The sequence below is a fragment of the Sus scrofa genome, chromosome 14 (genome assembly GCF_000003025.6).
Source record: "Sus scrofa isolate TJ Tabasco breed Duroc chromosome 14, Sscrofa11.1, whole genome shotgun sequence".
Taxonomy (NCBI): domain Eukaryota; kingdom Metazoa; phylum Chordata; class Mammalia; order Artiodactyla; family Suidae; genus Sus; species Sus scrofa.
In genome coordinates, this window is record NC_010456.5 from 88,017,503 (window position 1) to 88,043,718 (window position 26,216).

General features: G+C 39.3%; 1 protein-coding gene across 6 annotated transcripts in view; it reads left to right on the top strand.

Annotated features, from left to right (window-relative positions):
• Window positions 1-26,216, top strand: part of FAM35A (family with sequence similarity 35 member A) — a 115,557-nt gene that overhangs the window by 11,904 nt on the left and 77,437 nt on the right. For 2 of the 6 annotated variants that reach the window (XM_021073591.1, XM_021073594.1), the window contains exon 2: window positions 15,313-15,359. The exons of 3 other annotated variants lie outside the window; for them this stretch is intronic. The gene's annotated coding sequence lies outside the window, so the exon portion shown is untranslated. Of the gene's footprint in view, window positions 1-15,312; window positions 15,360-22,218; window positions 22,296-26,216 lie in introns of all 6 variants that reach the window. One more of the 6 variants, XM_021073592.1, reaches the window with a different exon arrangement.

A 26,216-nucleotide genomic window follows, 5' to 3' on the forward strand; every position in this document is an offset into this window, starting at 1 on the left:
ATAAAGTAGGTTTTCATTAAATGTTGTTAAATGAAGACTGAAAAGTTTTAAGACAAGAATGATCAGCAGTGTCAAATGCAGAGAATGGGTCAACTACTGTAAGGACAGAGTGACAAGTCACTGATTGATCATCTTGTGTATAATAGTTTTAGGGGCATCTCTGGGGTAGAGATAACTGCCAGGTTGCTAAGAATTGAAGAGTGCGTAGTTCTGAGAGAGTGGAAGCAGGAAGTGCAGACATTCTTTTCAAAAAGCTTGTAGAGGAGTTCCTGTCGTGGTGCAGTGGTTAACGAATCTGACTAGGAACCATGAGGTTGCGGTTTGATCCCTGCCCTTGCTCAGTGCGTTAACGATCTGGCGTTGCCATGAGCTGTGGCGTAGGTCGCAGACGCGGCTTGGATCCTGCGTTGCTGTGGCTCTGGTGTAGGCCGGTGGCTACAGCTCCAATTCGACCCCTAGCCTAGGAACCTCCGTATGCCGCGGGAGCGGCCCAAAAATGGCAAAAAGACAAACAAACAAGCTTGTAGAGATAGAAGATAGTAGGCGGGGGGGTATGTTCTATCAAGATGAGAGGAAGTTCTGTATGTTTATATGCTAAATGGAAAAAGTTAGGAGGAGGGAATAGGTTGAAAATACAGTGTTGTGAGATTGAATATTGTGGAGGTAACAGTGAAAATACTGGATTTGAGTAGGAATAGGAATATGGTTTCTATTGAAGTAGGAATAAAGAGTAAAGATGGTGGAGATAGAGAAAAGTGTTTGGGTGTTAGTGAGGAATTTGAGGCTTCAGCACACTTGATGAATTTTTATCACTGAAGTGGAGGTATCACCTCATTAGCTGAGATTAATGGGGAAGGTGATGGTGATTTTAGGGTAGAGTTCGAGGAGAAAGTGAGAATTTTGAGAAGGCCATTGAAAGAAATAAGAGGGCTAACCGAATGGGTTAGCAGAATTATAATAATGCATTTTTCATGGCTCTGGTATATATAGTCGTATAATGATTTCCCCTGTACCCTTTCTCAGGCCTCAACAACCTGAAGGTCTGACCTGGCAAGTTGAACAGTTGGAGTGATTTTATGCTGAGTTTTATGGGCCGGTGTGGTATGGCAGGATAAGGAGGCAAGAACTTCTGGTACTGAGAGCATTTAAAGTGGTGGGCCATTGAATCTAGGCTGAAGAGGGAACAAATGAAGCCCAAAAGGAGCTGCTAGGATATGAAGTGATTGAGATTGGGTATTGGAATATAAGATTAAATAGAAGGAGCAGTTGCTTGTTATGAATAAATGCAAGATCTGGCTATGGAACGGGTTTCTAAAATGGGGAGAAAGTGAAGGTTCTTGGAGTTGAGCAAATAAGGGAACTGTTAAGCTAGAAATTTTATGAGAGTCAGCTATGTAGGACCTGAGTTGCTCAGAAAGGTAGCAGAATCAGGGGTGGAAAGATTCTGAACCAGGTTCCAAAGCCCTTTGGTAAATGTGGGAGAGTGACCAAGAAGCCAGTGAATGACAAGGAGAGAGAGGTAACAACAGATGACCAAATCCTCAAAAGTACCTTTATTTGAGGGTTAAGAACTGTGATGGTGAACTAGGAATGACTTCCATGCCTTGTATTTGCTGAGTGGGAGAGGTGATAGCTCCCGCCCTAATTAGAGAATAAGACTGTTGACATTTATTTAAATTGGTTGAGGTTTAGGGTATTTGTTTGCAATGGAACAGTGTGAAGAATTATCAGGAAGTATAGTTATTGCAGGATGTGTGATGGTAGAGGAGAGGGAGAGTACAGAGCAGAAATGAGATCAGAGTGGAGCAGGAAAGGAATTAATTGGAAGGGCTTACACTTTGGGCGATTGTAAGAACATGGTGGTCTTTGCTAATTTCAAATTTTAGGCTAATTTTGTAGGGAAAGGCATTGATGCTGAGAGACTGAGATTCTGGGTTCTGCATTAAACTAAATGACTTCATTGTTTTCAGATCCTTGCCAATGTTTAGCATCTGTCGCCTTTGCTCAGCATGTCATAAAGAACCCTAGCATGGGACTGTTTTCTTTTGCGGCAAGGCTTAGTCCTGGGAAGGAGGAAGGCAAAGGGTGGAAGTAGTTGGTGCTCACTTGATCTTTTGGCCTTGACAAACTTGTCCCTAAGGGGTAGATAGATGGACAGAGATAACCCTGAGTCCAAACTGGGGTGATAAAATCATTAGGTCATCAGTCCTTTGCACAGCTCAAACCCAGTTGAGGGAGAGTGTAAAAATTTCTGAGTCACAATAGGACGGAATAGTAAAATGAATAGTTCATGATCTCCTTCAAGGCATATAAATTTAGTAATATTGGAGCAATATTTAAGCCATATTTAAGTTATAAAGTATAACTCGAAATGCTATATTTAAAAAGGCTATTTTTGAAATTAGAGAAAACATATAAAAATTCATAAGTTGGAAAATAATGCTCTAAATAAGAATTTTACCTCTCCCAAAATGTCTTTTTATTTATTTCTTTTTTCCTTTTTTTTAGGGCCACACCTGCAGCACGTGGAAGTTCCCAGGCTAGGAGTCAAATTGGAGCTGCAGCTGCTGGCCTGTACTGCAGCCAAGGTAACATGGAATCCAAGCCATATTTGCGACCTATAGCACAGCTCATGGCAATGAGGATCCTTAACCCACTGAGGGAGGCCAGGGATCCTTATGGTTACTAGTTGGTTTCATCCCCATCCTCATGCATATTAGTTGGGTTCATAACCGAAAAGCCACAGTGGGAACTCTTCCCAAAAGGTCTTAATACCATAGGTTACACTGCATTAATCTTTGGCATATTTAGTATGTGCTTCCAGATTTCTTCAGGTCACAGAATACTTATAAATCATGATGCAAGGTGTTTTTGCAGAACACTAAGAAATATTGATGTGTGTGATTTCACTATACAAACGAAGAACAATTTTGCTAGCAGGAAATATGACTTCATTGTATGTTTAACCATCTCTGCCTCTCACAAACTAATAGATAACCTTTGAAAGAAATCACATTTTGTACTTTTCCCATCTTTGACCACTAGGCCAGTTTGCTTCCATATTTCTATTGCCATCTAGTAGAAATTTAGCCCAAGGCAAGCGGTATCAAGAAAGAGTTAAGCAAAATCGACGTACTTGATAAAGAAAATTTGGGGGAAAAAACTTGGGGCGTTCCCTGGTGGTCTAGCAGTTAAGGATCTGGCATTGTTACTGCTGTGGCTTGGGTTCAGTCACTGTACTAGGAACTCTTGCATGCTGTGGTTGCAGCCAAGAATAAATAAATTAAGAAAGAAAACTTGGAAAATATAGAGAAATAGGAAGAAGGGTCAGTTATGGCTCAAATCAACCACAGTGGACATTTCGATGTATTTGTAGATTTCCTTTTTGTCTTAAATTTTGATTACTTGGTATTTTGTTGGCTTGTTTTAGAAAATTATGCTTGTACTTTAAAAATAAATTAGTAACTTTCTTTTTCACATAGCATTATTCATGACCTTTAAGATATAACTTGCAATGACTGTGTAATGCAACTAATGTACCACTCTTTGTTTAATCCTTCCCCTAAAATTAGACTTTTTTCTTTTACTTTTTCTTTTTCTTTTTTCTTTCTTTTTTCTTTTCTTTTTTTTTTTTTTACTTTTTAGGGCCATACCTGCGGCATATGGAAGTTCCCAGGATAGGGGTCGAATCAGAGCTACAGATGCTGGCCTACACCACAACCACAGCAATGCCAGATCTGAGATGCATCTGTGGCCTATTCCACAGCTCATGGCAACACCAGATCCTTAACCCACTGAGCGAGGCCACGGATTGGACCTGCATCCTCATGGGTCCTAGATAGGGCCATGACCTGCTGAGCCACAATGGGAACTCTTAGACTTTCTTGGTATTTTTAGTTTTCCAGAATGTTAAAGATGTTGCAGTATGTATATTTATATATGGTTTTATCTTGTATTCTTATTAATTTCCATAATATAGATTGTTGGAAATTCATTTGTTTGATCCAAAGGTATAAGCATTTCTGAAGATCCTGACACATACTGCTTAGAAAAAATTCTAAATGGAAGGGTAGCATAATTAGCACTTCTGGTAATGACTGTAAATTTGCCAAATAGGTATAATAAATACCAAATGGAAAAAACACCATCATTTGAATATTGACTTTGAGTCTATGCAATGGATATGAGACTCAGATAGATGGCTGCATCTTGGTGATGGAAACCATTCATGTCGTTATTCAGATGATTGCAGGCTGGATTAAGACTGCCTAGGTTCCACACAATATCTTGGATAACTGAATAGTCGACTACTCTGATAAGACATGATCATTTGAAGCCACTGAGGGCTGTGAGAATGGAAAATAAAATGATGTTCCATCCTACTGCATGCACAGGCTCTGGGCACTGACTCTATGTGCTGAAATTTGTAAGGAGATATTACTGGTTTCTTATTAAGGATACAACTCAGGAACAGCCAAATGGAAGAGGTGCATAGGACAAGGTATGAGGGGAAGGAGTGGAGCTTCCATACCCTCTCAGGACTTGCCACCCCTCCAGTAACTGGGAAGCACTTACCTTGCATTTTTTAAAACATTTTTATATTAGTGGTAGAATTCTCTGTTGTTTATCACAATATTTTTTGTTTGTTTTGTTTTTAAAAGATATTAACCGGTCTTGAGGGATGGTCTGTGGAAAAGAGGGCTATTTTATAAGTTTGGGAAACTGCTACCAGATATATCCCTTTGTCCCTTTGCAATTCATGATGAACATTAGCTTTCTTCACCTTAATAAAGGCTCAGGGAAATGATATTACTACAAATAATTTAACATTTGTCAAGTGCTTATTAGTTTAAGGCTCTGTTCTAACAACCCTACATGGATTAATATTTCTAGTCTTTACAAGTCTGTCTTCTGCAGTTATCTCCTTTATTTTCACAGAAAACTGAGGCCCAGAGTGGTGAAAAAGCATGCCCCAAATCCCATGGCCAGGCTAGTGGGTAGAAGAGGCAGGAGTCAAACCCAGATAGTCTGGCTCCAGAGGACTCCCAGCACTGCATTGTTCTCTTTGTTTTACCAGCGAAGAAACTGGCTTAGCATTAAGTCAAGCATTTCACAAGCTTGTTTGACTATGGAAACTTATCATCTTTCAATATTTTTGTAGGGATTAGTCTTTCCGTGGAGTTAATTCTGAAAAATGCTGCTTTGAGCCAGCCTATGCTGGTGCTCTGCAGGCCTTTAAAAACCATTACTTTAGAATAGAACTCATTGTTGTTGTTGTTTTTTTTTAACTTGGTCTCTTTAGATAAATTTTTTTTTTTGGGGGGGTCTTTTTAGGGCCACACCCATGGCACATGGAAGTTCCCAAGTTAGGGGTCAAATCGGAGCTGTAGCTGCTGGCCTACACCACAGCTCACAGCAATGCCAGATCCTTAACCCACTGAGTGAGGCCAAGGATCAAACCTTTGTCCTCATGGATACTAGTTGGGTTTGTTTACTGCTGAGCCTCAACTAGAACTCCTATTTTTATCATTTTAAATGGTTATTTATTTATTACTTTTTCGTACTTGAAACTCTAGTATTTTGACTTGAAGACATTTTATGTTCTCTTTAACAATAACCGTCCTAGGAATTTTTTAAAAGTCAGCATTACTCTATAGGACTTTTGAGGTACTACAATAGTTCATAATCAAATCATTATTTTATTCTATTTCCTATGCTTTATTATGGTATTATCATAATTTTTAAAAAATTAATAAACTGGGAGTTCCCGTCATGGCACAGTGGTTAACGAATCCGACTAGGAACCATGAGGTTTTGATACCTGGCCTTGCTCAGTGGGTTAAGGATCTGGCGTTGCTATGGTCTGTGGTGTAGGTTGCAGATGTGGCTTGGATCCCATGTTGCTGTGGCTCTGGCCTAAGCAGGCGGCTACAGCTCTGATTAGACCCCTAGCCTGGGATCCTCCTTGTGCCGTGGAAGAGGCCCAAGAAAAGGCAAAAAGACGAAGGAAAAAAAAACAATAATAAACTGATAGGTATTTAGTGCTGTGGAACATTGTAATAATTGACATCAGAGTTTGAACCTTGGCTCTCTATCTTTATTAGATTTGTGACCTTAGAAATGTACTTCAGGAGTTACCATCGTGGCTCAGCATTTAACGAACCTGACTAGTAACCATGAGTATGCGGGTTTGGTCCCTGGCCTCACTAAGTAGTTAAGGATCCCACTTTGCTTTGCTGTGAGCTGTGGTGTAGGTCACAGAAGTAGCTCAGATCCTGCGTTGCTGTGGCATAGGCCGGCAGCTGTAGCTCCGATTCGACCCCTAGCCTGGGAACCTCCATATGCCACAGTGTGGCCCTAAAAAGACCAAAAAGAAAAAAAAAAAGAAAGAAAAAGAAAAGAAAGGTATTTCATTTCTCAAAACTTCTGTTTCTTCTGCCAAAAGGTTACTATCTTGCAGGGTGGCTATGAGAATTAAATGAGAAAATTCATTTAAGAATTTTAGCAGCTGGCACATACAAAGGTCTCAATAAGTGTTGATTACCCTTCTTTTTTTGTTTCCACTTAAGTTATCATCTCAATCCTATACCATGAATGAATTATGAAAATAATTGGAATAGAAAGATCTGTTATAAATTTCAACTGTGTCAGTGCTATGCAGACATCAGCTACTTTTCTGATAAAGTGTTGTTGTCATGATACAGGTTGTATGGGAGTTAAAACCAGTTTCCTTCCGGCTTTCCAACCAACATAATAAGCAAAACCTGACTGGGCAAACATAGACCTATTTATTAGCTCACTTATTATTAATGTTAAACTAGCTTTGGTGCTGACTTCTGTTCCTTTTGAAATTTTACTGTTGTCATTTAAAATCTGACAGACCTTCAAAAGCTTCGTAAAATGCTTAATGGTTTAAATCATCCTTCAGAACATAGAAAGTATATTTTCCAAAGTGGTCCTCTCTATCTAGCAATATGTTCAAAACTGTGCATTTAGGACAAATTTGCTTATATTTTCACATTTACTGCTGGAGGCTTGTTCAGTTTTTATGGCAATCACTTTTTACTTTAGAGGTAGTAGTTCACATGTATAACCAAGGCATGCACAATCATTAAAAACAAAGCTGTTAAAAGAAAAATCTATGGCGTTTTTTCAATTTCACAATGGTTTACTTCCTAAGCAAAAAGAGAATAGCTTTGGTTTTAGCCTTATATGGGGGATTCTTAATATTCTAAGTGCCTCGTATAGCACTGGTATACACTCAGTAAATATTTATTGACTGAATTGGTTTCTAATCCCAACTATGTGCTTTGCAACTTCTGTAACCTTGGACCTTCCTGCACCTTCTTTTTTTTTTTTCCCCTTCCTTTTTTAGGGCCACGTCTGAGGCATATAGAAGTTTCCAGGCTAGGGGTCTTATTGGACCTACAACTGCAGGCCTGCACCTCAGCCACAGTAATTCGGGATCCGAGTCGTGTCTGTAATCTATACCACAGCTCACAGCAATGCCAGATCCTTATACTGAGCAAGGCCAGGAGTTGAACCCAAGTCCTCATGGATACTAGTCGGATTTGTTACCACTGAGCCACAACAGAAACTCCTTTTTGCACCATCTAGATGTCAGTTTCCTGTTACGTGAAAAAGGAGGTATCAATATTTACCTCCCAGGATTGTTGTAGCAATTAAGTGTTTATGCATTAAAATATCCACCCCAGCACATGGAACGTAGTAGGTACACAATGCATTGCATGTTTCCCCAGACATCTCATCACTTTTTCAGTAACATTCTTTTCAAGCTCTCTTTCTCTTTCTCTTTCCCTGAAATTTAGAAGCTGTATTCAAGGAGTTCCCATTATGGTGCAGCGGAAAAAAAACCAGCTAGTATCCATGAGGATTCAGGTTCCATCCCTGGCCTTGATCACTGGGTCAGGGATCCGGCATTGCCCTGAGCTGTGGTGTAGGTCACAGACCATGACTTGGATCTGGCGTTGCTGTGGCTGTGGCCAGCAGCTGCAGCTCCAATTTGACCCCTGACCTCTAGGCTAGGAACTTCCATATGCTGCAGGTATGGCTCTAAAAAGCAAAAAAAAAAAAAAAAAAAAGAGGAAGAAGAAGCCGTATTCTAGAGGGAATATGACTGTTTGCCAGCTAAACTGAAATTGTATTCCTTTGTAGCCCACACTTAGAAAGTTTGAGCAAAAGTGGTTGTATGTCTGGCAGACCTTGGTTTGAATCCTGGATTTGCAATGTACTAGGGTTGTGACCTTAGGGAAGTTACTTACCTAACCTCTCTGTGAAGTATTGTGAGGCTAAAATAAGTAAAATATATAAAGCTTCTAGTTCCATTGCCTGATTTGTATAAGCCCCAAATAGGTGTTATTGTTTTAAGTTGAAACTGTTATTTAACCTGATAATTTACATAATTCATGTATATCAAGAGCCTACTATCCTCAAACCCCATTAAGAGCAAGCAGGAAGATTGTGAATGAACATTTGATGAATTATTATGCAGGCAATTGAATTTGGCCTTGTCTAGAATCAGGTTCTGCAGAAGTGGTATTTTCTCTTATACGTGAGGTAAAATAAATTAATGGGCTATTACTACATTTGGCATAGCCTTTATTTTTCTTTGGATATTGCTTTTCTGTATTGAATATCAATATTTTATTTTATTTTTTTGATTTTTTTTAAAGGGCTGCACCTGGGACATATGGAGTTTCCCAGGTTCTAGGGGTCCAATCAGAGCTACAATTGCCCGTCTACGCTACAGCCACAGAAATGCCAGATCTGAGCTGAGTCTGTGACCTGCACCACAGCTCACGGCAATGCTGGATCCTTAACCCACTGAACAAGGCCAGGGATTGAACCTGCATTCTCATGGTTCCTAGTTGGATTTGTTTCCGCTGAGCCACGATGGGAACTCCTGAATATCGAAATTTTAAAAAGTAAGTGTCAGAGATAGATTCATGGGGGCTAAAGCAGACCAGATAAATTTTGCTATCTAAAAAGTTTTTTTATCTTTTGCTCAACTTCTTCATTAGAAATAAACTTGTTCCGGGTTTCTCACTGTGGTGTAATAGGTTCGGCAGCGTCTATAGAGTGCTGGGATGCAGGTTCCATCCCCCGCCTGAGAGATCTGGTGTTGCCATAGCTGCAACAACTGCAGCTCAGGTGTGATTCCTGGCCTGGGAACTCTGTGTGCCTAGGGACGATCAAAAATAAAAATAAAAATAGAAATAAACATGTTCCTCTTCTGTACTAAAATTCAACATATGGAGTTCATTTGTGGCAGAGGGAGTTAAGGCTTTGGTGTTGTCACTGCAGCGGCTTGAGTTGCTGCTGTAGTGGGGGTTTGCTCCCTGGCCGGGGAACTTACACATGCCGAGGACATGCCAAAAACAAAACAAAAAATTCAACATATGATATTTGTAAGCCAAATTTAATAAGACATTCTACCCATTTTAAAATTAAATTTATTTATTTATATATTTTATAAAATTGATTTCTAACCTAGCAGAAAAAGCATTGTAAGGCTGGTGTTGAAAGTTTTATGAGAATTCATGACAATGGAAAAACTTGGAGTTCCCATCGTGGCTCAGCGGAAACAAGGAACCATGAGGTTGCACGTTCAATCCCTGACCTTGCTCAGTGGGTTAAGGATCTGTCATTGCTGTGAGCTGTGGTGTAGGTTGCAGACTTGGCTCGGATCTGGCGTTGCTGTGGCTCTGGCATAGGCCAACAGCTACAGCTCCGATTTGACCCCTAGCCTAGGAACCTCCATGTGCCGTGGGTGCTGCCCTAAAAAGCAAAAAAAGAAAAGCTTAAGGATGGTATTGGGAATTATAGAAAAAGATTCAATTTTTTAAATGTTTCTAATATCCTTATCCAAATTAATAATGTTTAAAGGGGTACCAAAATAATCATTTATTTTGGAAATTAGCTTCTCTGGTAAGATGTTAACATCTGTTTTTTGTTTTGTAGGATTTCCTTCATTAATTAAAAGTGTAATTCATATAACATTAAAGTTTCAGTAGCATTGAGTATATTCAGTGTTGTGCAACCATCACCATTATCTCATTCCAGAACTTTTTCATCAGCTTCAAAGGAAACTCCTCTGAAGTGTTCCCCCTTCTCCCAGCCCCTGGCAGCCACTAATCTGCTTATTTCGCTATGGTTTTCCTGTTCTCAGTAGTTCATATAAGTAGACTCTTTTCACTCAGAATGTTTTCAGAGTTTGTTTGTGATTTGGTGTATCAGTATTTTGTTGTTATTCTTGGCTGAATAATATTCCATTGTAAGGATATACCACATTTGGTTCATCCGTTCATCCGTTGATGGGTTTTTGGGTTGTTTCCACTTTTTGACTGTTAGGAATGTTGCTTTTATGAACACTTGTGTACAGGTTTTTATGAGGGCATATGCTTTCAATGCTCCTTGGTATATACCTAGGATGGAATTACTGGGTTATATGGTAGCTCTGTGTTTAACTTTTTGAGGAACTGCCAAACCGTTTTTCCAAAGCAGCTGCATCATGTTATATAATTGGGTTTTTGGGTTTTTTCTTTTTTTTTTTAACCACCACACTTGTGGCATATGGAAGTTCCCAGAATAGGGTCAAACTGGAGCTGCAGCTGTGGGCCTATGCCACAGCCATAGCAACACTGGATCTGAGCCCATCTGTGACCTGTGCCGCAGCTTGTGGCAATGACAGATCCTTAACCCACATAGCAAAGCTAGAGATCGAACCTGCATCCTCATGGACACTATGTTGAGTTCTCAACCCACTGAACCACAATGGAAACTCCTGTTTTTTGTTTTATTGTTGTTGTTTTTTTGCTTTTTTAGTGCCATACCTGCCACATATGGAAGCTCCAAAGCTAGGGGTTGAATCAGAGCTGCAGCTGCCAGCCTACACCACAGCCACAGCAACTCAGGATCGGAGCTGTGTCTGTGACCTACATCACAGCTCATAGCAACACTGGATCCTTTAACCCACTGAGCGGGGCTAGGGATTGAACCCACACCCTCATGGATAATAGTTGAGTTCATTACCACTGAGCTACCATGAGAACTCTTTTTTCTTTTTCTTTTTTTAAATTGGCTTCACCCACAGCATGTAGAAGTTCTTGGGCCAGGGATCAAGCACCCACAGCAGTGACCTAAGCCTCAGGACTTAACTGTTCTGCCAGGAAACTCCATGTTTTTAATGTTATTTAAGATGCTTAGAAAAAATGAGATAAAGGTTTATGAAAATGTTAACCTAGAAATGTTAGTACTCATGACAACCCTTCAAGGTTTTTCTTTTTTTTTATGGGCCACACCAGTGGCATATGAAAGTTTTCCAGGCCAGGGTTTGAATCAGAAGTGCAGCTGTTTGTCTGTGCCATAGCCACAGCAATGCCAGATCAGAGCTGCATCTTTGACCTACACTGCAGCTCACAGCAGCACCGGATCCTTAACCCACCAAGTGAGGCCAGGGATCTAACCTGCACTAGTCAGATTCATTTCCACTGAACCATGATGGGAACTCCTCATGACAACCCTTCTGACAAGTCAGATGGAAGTCTCAATTTGCATCATTTGTTTTTCAGAATGAAAACATTAAAATATAAACCTATACTATAGAAATAGTGTCAGTTTTTATGTTCTCTTATTCCTTTACCCACTCACTTCTAAAAGTTTGGAATATGCTTGAAACTGATGCTGTTTACTTTCACATAAAGATAAGGGTCTAAAAGTGACATACTCAGTTTCTCGCTTTGCTTTTCCTTAGTGAGTTTCATATTTTATTTTATAGTTTACTAAAGCAGAGAAATTGAGCATTGTTATGTCTGCAGAAAACAGTCTTGAATCAAAATTTAAAATAGATTTAATTAATTGTGGTTAAATTTTCTTGAATATAAAATTTTTTTCAAAAATATCACAGAGACCTCACTTAAAAATCTTTGTGTTAGAGATGTGTGATTACTATCATAGGTGGCTTAGAGATGATTTTGTCTCCTCTCCTAGTGATACTATCCTTGTCTCTTCTGTTGCACACCGATCAACTATTTTCAACTCCTACATTTGTTCTAACAAACATTTATACAGCCTTCATCAATTTACATGAAATCATTGTAGAAGAATAAAGTATTTTGATTTCTTTGGGGTATAGACTTTCAAAGCAGAAAGGGTATTCAAGAGAAATAATATTTATGGAGTAATTTCTAATGCTAGATTGGAGCTTACATGCTTTTCATGCCTTTCTCATTTAAGTTGATGATCCATGTGAATTTTTTTTTTTTTTTCTTTTTAGGGCCACATCCAAGGCATATGAAAGTTCCCAGGCTAGGGGTCGAATCAGAGCTACAGTTGCCGGCCTGCACCACAGCCACAGCAACGCCAGATGTGAGCCTCATCTGTGACCTACACCACAGCTCTTGGCAACGCCAGATTCCCAACCCATTACGTGAGACCTGGAATGGAACCTGCATCCTCATGGGTACTAGCAGGATTTGTTTCCACTGTGTCATTGTGGAAACTCCCTCCACGTGAATTTTATGTTTGGAAGAAGGAATGTGATTACCAATCATTCCATAAATCTTGAAGTGAGCTCTGGCTCTCTGGGATAAATTAGGCTTTATTCCTTTAAGGATGTATCGTAGACATTGAGTTGTTTTCTTTGTGTAATGAAAAATTAAAATATTTCTTTTTTAGGTAAACTTAGGTTTTAAACTATGAAAGTGAGCTTTGTGGTGTCAACATTGGATACATTGTGTACTAAATTCTGTAAATTTAACCTATAATTTCCATTGTTTTTGCAGTTATTTTTGTTCTTTTTTTTTTTTTTTTTTTTTTTGTGTGTGTGTCTTTTGTTGTTGTTGTTGTTGCTATTTCTTGGGCCGCTCCCGCGGCATATGGAGGTTCCCAGGCTAGGGGTCGAATCGGAGCTGTAGTCACCGGCCTACGCCAGAGCCACAGCAACACGGGATCCGAGCCGCGTCTGCAACCTACACCACAGCTCACGGCAACGCCGGATCGTTCACCCACTGAGCAAGGGCAGGGATCGAACCCGCAACCTCATGGTTCCTAGTCGGATTCGTTAACCACTGCGCCACCACGGGAACTCCTATTTTTGTTCTTAAAATAGTTTATATTATCATGTTAGGTAATTTTTTCTACTTCATTGCTAGAATGTCTGAGTATAGGTAGTTGCATTTGAACTAGAGAAATAGTGTGTTTTTGTCAGGATTTTCCTCTGAATATTGAGGGTTTTTTGGGGGAAGGAGGGCTGTGCCTGAGGTATATGGAAGTTCCCTGGGCCAGGACTGAACTCGAGCCACAGCAGTGACAACACCAGATCCTTAATGGCTAGGCCACCAGGGAACTTGAGTTTTTTAATAAGTTTTTTTATTATATTTTTTTGGCCCCTCATATTAATTTTTCAGTTGATAACCTTCTGTACTGACCAGAAGTAGTATAGAAACTGCAAATAAAAAATCTACCTTAGGAGTTCTTTCTTGTGGCACAGTGGAAACTAATCTGACTAGAATCCCTGAGGATGTGGGTTCGACGATCCCTGGTCTTGCTCACTCAGTGGGTTGGGGATCCGGCTTTACTGTGAGCTGTGGTATAGGTTGCAGATGTGGCTTGGATCCCACAGTTGCTGTGGCTGTGGCATAGGCTGGCAGCTGTAGCTCTGAGTCAACCCCTAGCCTGGGAACTCCCATATGCCTTGGGTGTGGCCCTAAAAAGAAAAAAAAGTCAAAACAAAAAAAGATGAATTCTGTATGATCTTACTTATATGTGGAATCTAAAAAAACCCTGAAGGTGCAGAAACAGAGAGCAAATTGGTGGTTGCCAGAGGCAGGGAGTGGGGATGGGAAATGGGCGAAGGTGCTGAAAAAGTACAAACTTTCAATTATAATATATATAAATTATGGGAGTTCCTGTTGTGGTGCAGTGGTAACAAATCCGACTGGGAACCATGAGGTTTCAGGTTCAATCCCTGGCCTCACTCAGAGAGTTAAGGATCTGGTGTTGCTGTGGCTGTGGCGTAGCTCTGATTGGACCCCTAGCCTGGGAACCTCCATATACCATGGGTGTGGCCCTTAAAAAAAAAAAAGATATATGAATTATGAAAATAAAAGGTACAGCATGGTGATTGTAGCTAGTAGTACTGTATGAATATCTTAAAAGTTCTCATCACAAGAAAGAAAAAAACAGAATTGTGTGAGGTGATGGATGTTAACTAAACTTGGAGTAATCATTTTGCAATACGTGCATATATCAAATCATTGTAGTGTACACCTTAAACTAATACAACGTTATATGTCCCTTGTATCTCAGTAAAACCTGGGGAAATCCAGATAAAACATCAGCAGCTGCTGTTTTTATTTAAGATACTAGTAAAAGGAAAGAAGCAGGGAATTTTGGAGGTCAAGTTTTCTATTATGAGAATGCAACTTAGTGATTTATACATACTTGAAAACAGTTTGAGTGATCTGTGACCAAATAGGAGAAATGACTATTATAGAGAAGGAATATCTGCCCAACTTTTAATTGTTCTTGGTGTTCCAACTCTGATCTTGTTGCCAAGATGAAGAAAAATCTTCCTTCAATTGGTAATTGTAGTGTATTTCTCCATGAAAAGAATATGGTTCAAATGTAATCTTAATTCTAGTTATTCATTTGTTAAATCAATATTTTAAGCTCCTAAAGGAAGGCAGGTACTCTGTCTTATACTGTTTATGTTTACAAGGATACAAAGATGAATAAAACAAAGTGTGGCACAGTTCCTAATCTCAAGTAGATATTTTTTTTTGCTAGATATGAGAACACAAGGGAAGTGACTGAAAGCCATCTAACATGGTTGTATTTATCCTTTTCTTTTTACCATGGTTCTTAGATACTTACGGATTAAATTGGCCTTTATTGCTCAGGATCTCAACTTTATTTCTTAATTTTGTTTCTTTGGAAAAATGTTTCTTGGGTTTTATAACAGAGTAGAACTGAACTTGGAAAGTACAATCCATGCATAAATTGGATACTTTTCCCATTTAGAAATGGGAAAATGCTTTTCTCAGCATTACTGAGTTAATGTATATTAGTACAAAGTTTTCATTTCTAATGGCTGACTTGCTCAGTGAGTGAATGATTGATCATAATCAACTGAAAAGTGTAAGATAAAGCCTGGTGGCCTGAGTATTTTTTCAGGTGCAGTCAGTTCTTTGGTATGATAAGCATCTTTACAAACAACCTTCATTAACTGTTACCTGTTATTTCTATTTTCCTTGGGTAATCAGACACTTTATCTCCTTCCTCCCCTTTTAGGAGATATGTGTGAACGGATTAGAGGCTTTGATGTTTGAGTGTACAAGGTAAGCAGTCAAACCTTTCGGTATCATTGTGGCAATTGAATGATTTGAAATTAAAAATTTTTTAATTATTTAAAAAAGAATAAAGCATCAATTGTGTTAATCATATTTATTTCTGGCATTGCTATAAGCACTTTATGTTCATTATCGGATTCAAGCCTCAGAGAAATCCTAGGAAAAGGATACTGTTATCCCCACTTTACAGGCTGGGGAACTGCCACACCGGAACCTAGGGACTTCTGCTCTTGTCATTTGGCAAGAGTCATGATAGCATGAGCATAATGTTTCTTCTTTCTTGCTCTTTTCTGCCCATCAAATAATTCACTTTTGTTATTTTTTACTTTGCAGAACAATTTTGTTAGACTTCTTAGTTTCCAGGGGTCACATTTAGTTTCCAGGGTGGTTTTATGTCCTTGGAAAATCTTTAAGGACTTTACTTCCATGTCTTCCACCTCTTTTTTAATCTTCATTTTTTTCCCCCGAAGTTACACAGTTTAATGAACTAAGTGGTTCATCAAGGATTATCCAGACAAACTGTGCTTCTCAGTCCCCACCTTCTCTTCCCCTTCTCAGAGGTAACCACTCTCAACTCCTAGCTGTTAGGAATTCCCTGTGATTTTTCTTTTTCTTTTTGTCTTTTTCTTTTTGTCTTTTTAGGGCCATAGCTGTGGCATATGGAGCTTCCCAGGCTAGGAGTCAAATTGGAGATGCAGCTGCTGGCCTCCGTCACAGCCACACCTAATTTGAGCTGCATCTGCCACCTATGCCACGGCTCACAGTAAGGCTGGATCCTTAACCTACTGATTGAGGCCAGGGTTCAAACCCACATGCTCATGGATATTGGTTGGGTTCTTAATACACTGAGCCATGGCGGAAACTCCTCCCTGTGATTTTTCTAGTAATGTATTTGAATTGAGGTTTTTAGTTTATTATTTTATTTTATTTTATTTTATTTGCTTTTTAGGGCCACACCTGTGGCATATGGAAGTTCACAGGCTAGCGGTCAAATCGAGCTATAGCTACTAGCCTACACTACAGCCACAGCAACCCTGGATCCCTGACCCACTGAGTGAGGCCAGGGATCAAACCTGCATCCTCAGGGATACTAGTTGGATTTGTTTCTGCTGTGGGAAACTCCAGGTTTTTAGTTTAGACGTACCTTGTTTATTGTTTTTTTTGTGCCTTATCACTAACTCAGTTCAAAATTTGCTATTTATTGCCCAGATTCCCTGTTTTCTTTCACATAATTTATTCTGTCAATGTTGTCATCTCAGAGAAGTCCCTGTAGACTTCCAATGGAAACTGGAAGAGTTTCCATTTTCTCAGTGTTCAGCTGTCATTCTAGGAATTTCTTTTTCTTTGTGTTGAATCTTCTGTTTCTTCTGCCCTATGTCTTCTTTCTTGGTTTACTCCCACATTTTGCTGAAGAAAGAGTGAAATGGAGGCAAATTATTTGATACCTTGCATTTCTGAAAATGCCTTTATTTTCCTCTTACCCTTGATTAATTATTTGGCTTGAATTATCCTCCATCATGTTGCATTACAAGTGATTGAATATAGTTCCTTGTGATGTACAGCAGGGTTTTCTTCAGTGATGATTTTGTTCCATTGTCTTCTAGCTTACACTTGCCTGTTGAAAATTCAGAATCATTCTAATTCTTCACCTATTGTAACCTATTTCTCCATCTCTGGCAGTTTGTAGGATCTTACCTTGGTTTCCACTATTTTGAAACTTCATAAAGATAAGCTTTAGTATGGATGTATTTTTAAATTCATAATGCTGTACATTCTGTGTTTTCAAGTAGGAAACTTCCATTGTTTAATTCTGGGAAACTTTCTTGAATTATGTCATTAATTTTTCTCCTTTGTTGTGCAGACGTTAAATCATCTTAACTAGACTGCCCATTTCTTTTTCTTTCTTTTTTTTTGACTGCCTGGTAGCACATTTCTTCTCTTATTATAATCTATTTTGTTCTTCCTTCTTTCTATTAATTTCCTTAAGTTTAATTTCCAAAGGCCTTTAGAAAAAATGTTTTTAAATGGGCACACCCACAACATATGGATGTCCCTGAGCTAGGGACTGAATCTGAGCCACAGCTGTGACCTACACTGCAGCTGCAGCAAGGCCGGATCCTTTAACACGCTGTGCTGGGCTAGGGATCAAACCTGTGTCCTGGTGCTGCAGAGATGTCGCCAATCCCATTGCACCACAATGAGAACTCATTTTTTTTTTTTTTTTTTAGTAGACTATTTACTCTTACTTCTCCAAGGACATTAATAATAGAGTTAAAAGTTCTTTTTAATTTTACAGCGCAGTGGGTTAAGGATCCAGCCTTGCCACAGCTGCAGCTTAGGTCACAGCTGTGGCTTAGGTATAATCTCTGGCCCAGGAATTCCATATGCTCTGGGCAGCTGAAAAAGAAAAAAAAGTCCTGTTCAATTTAAAATTTTCTCGTCTCTACATTGTTCATGTTCCCGCCAAGTTCTTTTTACCCCTTGCCCTTCTTTGTTTCCTTCGTTTTCTGATAGATACTTTTCTCAGGTAAGTGGTGAGCCTTAGAAAGCATCCACAAGTGTGACCCTAAAAGTTGATTGGAAGCTATAAGTACATGTCTGTTATTTGTTGATTATAAGCTTACTGTAGGGTGACCTGGCTTTGCCATGTAATTGGGAGCCCTTGATACCTGCTTCTTTCCCCTTTCCATAAAGACAAGAGTGTTTTAATCTTCTGCCTGGGATGGCGGGGGAAAGTCTGTAAGATGGTTCTCTGGAAGCTGAATGGGCTGAGGATTTCTGCATTCATTTTATATATGTATTTACTTGATGCCCCTGGTTGCATTAAGTGTATATACAGTGTGCTTTGTGTCCCTCTGTTAGGAAATCCTTTTCAGAGACTAATCCTCTACAATTTTCCCTTGGTGAAAGAGGCATAGTAACACAACCACATAGAATTTAGGAAGGCACTTAGATGAAGCCCTTCTTTTTTTTTTTTTGCTGTTTTAGGGCTGCAGGTGCAGCATATGGAAATTCCCAGGCTAGGGGTCAAATGCGAGCTACAGCTGCCAGCCTACGCTACAGCCACAGTAACACCAGATCCAAGTCAAGTCTGTGACCTCACCACAGCTTACAGCAACACGGGATCCTTAACCCACTGAGCAAGGCCAGGGATTGGACCTGTGTCCTCATGGATACTAGTCAGATTCATTAACTGCTGAACTCTGAAGCCCTTCTTAAAAGACCTTTCAATCAAACTTCCTTATTTAGTGCTCCTTTTTCCCCTATTTCTAGAGGTAACGTCTGTTACCAGTTCCTGAGCCTTTTGAGAATTACTCGGACTAAGTCAGGTTGGTTTTTGGCTTTCCATATTGCTGGTTGAGGACCCAGCTTTCTTGGATCTGCTGTTAGTTGCCAGTGGTCCATCTGCTTTCCAGCCTTTAAACTTTTGTTTATGCCTTAAAAAATACTTCATTAGCAATTTAGCACAATTTTAAGAAGGAAATGAAATTAAATGTGTGTTCAATCTTCCATCTTTACTCAGAGTCTAGTTCTAGATGTCTTTGTTTAAGCCAGCCTTTGTTTCTTTTTCTTTTTCTCTCTCTTTCTTTCTTGTAACTTACATATAAAATTATTAACCATTTTATTTTATTTTATTTTGTCTTTTTAGGGCTATACCCACGGCATATGGAGGTTCCCAAGCTGGGGGTCGAACTGGAGCTGCAGCAGCTGGCCTGTACCACAGCCACAGCAATGCCAGATCCGAGATGCATCTGCAACCTATACCACAGCTCACGGCAATGCCAGATCCTTAACTAACTGAGCAAGGCTAGGGATCAAACCTGCGTCCTCATGAATGCTAGTCAGGTTTGTTCCCGCTGAGCCACAGCAGGAACTCCCTTATTAACCATTTTAAAGTGTACAGTTCGGAAGCATTAAATACGTTCATAAAGTTGTGCAACCATCACCACTATCTAGTTCCAGAACTTTTCCATCACTCCAAAAAGAAACCCCACATGCATTCAAGCAGTCATTCCCTTAGTTCTCCTTTCTCCCAGCCCATGGGCAACTGCTGATATGCTTTCTGTCTCTGGATTTGCCTACTGGGCGTAATTCTTATAAATGGAATCATACAATATGTGGTCTTTGAGTTATGTATTTTCATTCAACTTGGTGCTTTGGAGTTTCATTTATTTATTTATTTATTTATTTTTGTTTTTAAAAATTCTCTTTTTATGGCCATGCCTGCAGCATGTGGATGCTCCTGGGATAGGAGTTGAATTGGAGCTGCAGCTGCTGGCCTGCACCACAGCCACAGCAACATGGGATCTGAGCCATGTCTATGACTTACACCATGGCTCAGAGCAATGCTGGATCTTTAACCATCTGAGTGAGGCCAGGGATTGAACTCACATCCTAATGGATACTAGTTGGGTTCATTACCCCAGAGCCACGATGGGACCTCCAGGATATACTACATTTTGTTTATCCAATCAGTAGTTGATGGACTTTTGGTTATTTCCACTTTTCAGACATTGTGAATGGTGCTGCTGTGAACATTTGGGTACAAATTTTTGTTTGAACACTTGTTTTCAATTCTTTTGAGTATATACTTAGGAGTGGAATTGCTGGGTCATTTGGTAATTCTATGTTTAATTTATTGGGGAACTTCCAAACTTTTCCATAGCAAATGCACCATTTTACATTCCTACCAACAATGTACTAGTGTTCTAGTTTCTCCACAGTCTTGCCACCACTTTTTTTTTTCCTTTAAGACTTTCTTACTATATCCATTCTAGTGGGTGTAAAGTGGTATCTCATTGTGGTTGTGGTTGACATCTCCTTATTAAGTAGTCATGTTGAGCATCTTTTCCTGTGCTTATTGGCTGCTTGAATATCTTCTTTGGAGAAATTCAACTCTTTTGCCCATGGTGAAATTGGATTGTTTGTCTTTTTGTTGTTGTTATAAGAGTTCTCTATATATTCTGGATACTTGATCCTTTTCCCAAATATGATTTGCAAATAATTTTTTCCCTCTATACATGTTTTTTTTTTGTTGTTGTTTTTTTGTTATGTATTCTGTGGTTATGATGTAATACTGACAGAAATAGTGTCATTTAGGTATATTTCTCTGGTTATTTTCTTTTTTTTAATTTTTATTTTTGCTTTTTAGGGCTGCATCCATGGCATATGAAAGTTCCCAGGCTAGGGATCAAATTGGAGGTACGGTTGCTAGCCTACACCACAGCCACAGCAATGCCAGATCCTAGCCTCATCTGTGACCTACACCACAGCTCATGGCAACACCAGATCCTTAACCTGAAAGAGGCCATGGATTGCACCTGCAACATCATGGTTCCTAGTCGAATTCGTTTCTGCTGCACTATAACAGGAATAGTTTTTTCTTTTTTCTTTTTCCTTTTTCCTTTTTTTTTTTTTTTGCTTCTCTGATTATTTAGAAGGATTGTATTTTAGGTCCCCTACCCCATGACAGAAAGTTTTGTGAAAGACTGATAAGAAATGATTAGAGACAGAAAGTGAAGAAGATCAACTAATGTAAATGTCTTAGCAAAAATGAAGTTTGTTACATTAGTAAGATGTTACATTACATCAAATAGGTATACTTGGAGTTCCCGTTGTGGCTCCGTGGGTTAAGAACTTGACTAGTAGCCATGAGGATGTGGGTTTGATCTCTGGCTTCACTCAGTGGGTTAAGGTTACAGCTATGAGCTCTGGTGTAGGTTGCAGATGCAGCTTGGATCTGATGTTGCCGTAGCTGTGGTGTAGGCCTATAGCTGCAGCTCTGACTTGGTTTCTAGCCTGGGAACTTCCATATGCTGCAGGTGTGGCCCTAAAAAAGGGGGGGGGAAGCTATTCTTGTCCATGATAAGGTGTTGTATCCAGTGTACATAGCTTGCTCCTTCATTTTTTAAAGTTGAGACTTTTTTTTTTTTTTTTTTTTTTCGGTGAGTGGCAACAAAGATGTGGACTTTATTTAGGCACAGCTACATTTCCCAACAAGTAAGAAAGTGGTTTAAAATCACAACTTCCCCAGCAACTGGTTCATATGTACTTCTGACAGGAAGGTGGGAAGTAGGGTTATAGCATTAAGGCCCAAGAAGCTCACTAGTGAGGAGGAGGTAGGCAGGAACAACAGAGAGGGAGAGAGGCCTTGGAGGAAGAAGATAAAGAGGGAAGAGAAGGGTCCTTGAGAAAGGTGGAGGAAGAAAAGGAAGAGGAGGAGGAGGAAGGGAAGGAGGCCTTGGGGGATGATGAGGCAGCTTAGGATGAAGCTGGCCTCAGATCATGTGCAAGGTTGACCATGCCAGATATCCTGGCTTGGTTCAACTGGGCCTGCTCCAGAGGAAGAAATTGCAGCAGGAGGAAGGGTCAGTGGGAGGACCCTGGAACCTAGCAAGGGTTGAGACTTTTTAAACTAAGTCCATTCTTTGTTCATTTGTTCTCTGTCTTTATCTAATCTTCTTTCTTTCTTTTTTTGGTTCCAGGTTCCCATCCAGGGTACCACGTTTTCTTTAGTTGTCATATGTCTTTAGGTCCTTTTCGGCTGTGACAGCTTCTCAGACTTCCCTTGTTTTTGATTAATTTGACAGTTTGGAGGAGTGTTGTTCAGATATTTTGTAGGATGTGCCTCGATTGGTATTTGTTTCATGTTTTTCTTATGATTAGACTGGATTTGGGGGTTTTGAAGGAAGACTACTGAGGTTAAGTGCCTTTTTCATCACATTGTATTAAGGGTGCATACTGTCAACATGATTTATCATTGTTGATCTTGACCTTGATCATCTGGTCAAAGTAATGTTTGTCAAGTTTCTCCACTGTAAAGTTACTCTTTTCCTCTTCTCGTCAGACTATACTTTTGGAAGGAAGCCGTTTATTTGCAGCCCACACCTAAGGAGTGAGTAATTATCCTCCTTTTCCTCAAAGGTGGGTTATCTATGTAAATGATTTGGAATTCTCCTGTGCTGGGAATTTGTCTCTTCTTCCTCATTTATGTGTTTATTTAATCCTTTTTTTATATTGGGATGGACTCATGGATATTTACTTTATACTCAAACTTATAATCCAGTTACTGCTTGATTAATTTTATTGGTAAAATTGTTCCAGTTTTGGCTATTAGAAGCTCTTTCAAATGGGCTCCTATGTCTCTGACATACACCCATCAGTGGGTGTGTATGTGTGTGTGTTTGTGAGTATGTCCTTACTTTTTGGCTCTATGTGGTGCTCCAGGTTCATTTTGTGTATTTCCTGCTGCCATCCTGGAATCAACCATTTCTCCAAAGAGCACTGGTTCCTATTATTAGAGAAAGGAGAAACTAAACTCTAGGTGCTAGATGTGCTTGTTGCTTCTGGAGTCTTGTTACGTATAGACCCTCTCAACTGACTGAGCCAGGACATTTTTGTGCATATACCAATCTGAATATATACTCATATCTATAAATATATCTATATGTATCCATTTATATCTATATTAATCTAAACATGACTTTGTACTAGTGTACTAAAACTCAAATCCATTATTGCATAGATTATTCTAATCTTCTTTTCTGTTTTATCTGTAAACTCTTACTCCAATAGTGAGAAACCTGGTTCACACCATCTGCCATCTGTTTCCTTAATTGTTCAGTTCTAGTATATATGTAATGTACTCTCACAGTTTTGAAAGCTGGTGGCTTAGCTGTGAAGCACAGGCAGATCTCTGGAATCCTACCTGGGCTCAGATCCCAGACCCTGCTGAAGTGAAAGTCCTGATTCCCACTTTCTAAATGTTGGAAGCTAGTGATGAACTGAAAATAGAGCTGCATCAAAGCCTTGACCCAGCTAAATTTTGGAAGAAATTGACTCAGACCTCATTCTAGTAGCCTGTCAGCAGTATTATATCTTTTTCTAGAAGTAGAATATTACTTATTTCAACCATTAATATATTTTTCTATGAAATATTTGGCTTATAATAAAAGATTACAAGGAAACACAAGTAAGAAAATGTGATCAAATGTCAAAAAAGGAAACGGTCAGTTGAGGGAGATCCAGATATATCTCTGGATGGCAGAACTATCCATGGGATTTAAAAGTAACTATGAAAAAAAATATGCTAGAGAATCTAATGGTAAAGATGGACAACATGCGTTTAAAAATGGGGATTTTCAGAGTTCCCGTCGTGGCTCAGAGGTTAACGAACCTGTCATCCATGAGGATGCAGGTTTGATCCCTGGCTTCGCTCAGTGGGTTAAGGATCCGGTGTTGCCATGAACTGTGGTCACAGATGTGGCTCAGATCTTGTGTTGCTGTGGCTGTGGCATAGGCAGCAGCTACAGCTTCAATTCAACCCCTAGCCTGGAAACTTCCATATGCTGTTGGTGTGGCCCTAAAAAGGTCAAAAAAAAAAAAAAAAGAGAGAGAGAAAGAAATGAAGAATGCATTTTATGGGCCTAACACCTTCTCAATATATGAGAAGAAAAGTTTAGTGAATGGGAATACGTATTGACAGAACATACCCAGATTGATAATGGGAACAAAGAGCAGGGAGAAGTAGAAAAGAGCTCCCAGATCTGAGGGATAATATCAGTCTAATGTACGTGTAACTGAGATTTCAGAAAGAGAGGGGAGAATGTGGCAGAAAATATATCTGAAGAGACAGTGGTCAAGAACTTCTAAAATTGATGGAAAATATCAACTTACAAATTCAAGAAGTTCAACAAACTTCAAATAGGTTAAATTAAAAAAAAGAAAAAACAAACCAACAAATAAAAAAAAAATTCCAGGAGTTCCCATTGTGGCTTAGTAGGTTAAGAACCCAACTAATATCCGTGAGGATGTGGGTTCATTCCCTGGCCTTGCTCAGTGGGTTAAGGATCTGTTGTTGCCACAGTTTGCAGTGTAGGTCACAGATGTGACTCAGATCCAGTGTTGCTGTGGCTGTGGCTTAGGCCAGCAACTGCATCTCATATTTGACCCCTAGCCTGGGAACTTCCATATGCTGCAGGTGCAGCCTTGAAAAAAAAAAAAAAACAATTCCAGACCTAAGCACATCATAATCAAACTGATGAAAATTAAAGAATAGCTCTTATAAGCAACAGAATAATAAAAGACATTAAATGTATGATAGTAACAAGGTGAATTATGGCTAAATACTCACCAGGAAAATTGAAGGCTTAAAGACAATGGACATTCAATTGTCCACATTCATAAAAGTGCTGAAAGGAGAACAAATATGTCAACCTAGAATTCTAACCAGCAGAAAGAGTCTACAAAAATAACGGCAAAACAAAGATATTTTCAGATTAAATAGTTAAAGAATATGTTTCTAGCAGATCTGGATTGCCACATTTGCTAAAAAAAATTTTCCATCAGCCAAATACAAAACAGACCAGATGGGACCCTGGGATTGCACAAAAAAACTAAAAAACACCAGGAAGGTAAATATCTGCACAAATATACAGAAAAAAAAATTTGTACCCTCACCTATAATGTATACACACAGACTATTGACTGTTTAAAGCAAAAAAAATTAATATTTATGGGTTTTACAGCATATTTAGAAGTAGGGTATAGAACCATGAGAATGCAATAAGATGGAAATGGAATTTTATTGTCATAAGTTTCATATACTGTGATTTAATATACTCTTATTTGAAGGTAGACTATAATAATTTCGAGATTCATATTTTAATCTCTAGGGCAACCACTAAAAAAAATATCATAAAGAGAAATGCTGTGGGAGTTCCCATCGTGGCACATCGGAAATGAATCCTACTAGGAACCATGAGTTGCAGGTTCGATCCCTGGCCTCGATCAGTGGGTTACGGATCCAGCGTTGCCATGAACTGTGGTGTAGGTCGCAGACACGGTTCGGATCTGGCGTTGCTGCTGTGGCTCTGGCATAGGCCAGTGGCAATAGCTCTGATTAGATCCCTAGCCTGGGAACCTCCATATACTGTGGGTGAGGCCCTAAAAAGGCAAAAGGGAAAAAAAGAGGAATGCTATAAAAAACACATCTGGGAGTTTCTGCTGTGGCACAGTGGGTTAAAGCATCTGTGGAGGCACCAGTTCAGTCTCCAACCCTGCATATTGGGTTGAGTCGGCATTGCAACAGCTGTGGTGTACGTTGCAGCTCAGGCTTGGATTCGATCCTTTCTGGCCCGGGAACTTCCATATGTTTCAGGGCCAGCCAAAAAGACAAAAAAAAAAAAGGAGTACATCTCATGCAGGATTAACTGCTGTGAAAATTGCCCTCCTACTGTAACTAGAAAACAGAATAAAAATGTATGAAATAGCTGTTTTCACATGTTGGACAACAGTCAGCACAGGATAGTGATCTCTGACAGAAGAGAAATAAATGACATGAGCATTCCAGGTTCCCCAGCATGCTGCATGTATTATTTGAAGTATTTGTAAAAGTTAGTGATGTAAATTGAAAATCCTATAACCATGGCTAAAAAATAGTACAAAGCAGAAATGATACAAACAAATAGTAATGCAGTTAAAACAGTGTTTAGAGGGAAACTCTGCATTAAATTTTTATATTAGAAAAGAAGGAAGGTCTCATATCAATGGTCTAAACCAGAGAGCAGCAAACTTCTGCTTAAAGGTCAAATCCAGCACATAATAGAGATCTCAGAAATAGATCACCAGCTTGCCAAGTCAATGCAATGGGAGAAAGACAAATGTTGCTCTAACTCAATATCTATATGGAAAATATTGAACTATCACCTCATCTCACTCTATACATAGAAACTGGTTTTCAGTGGATCATATATCTAAAATGCAAAAACAAAAACTATGCAACTTCTGTATTATCTGTTACCTCATAACAAATTCCCTGAAACTTTATGGTTTAAAGCAACAAGT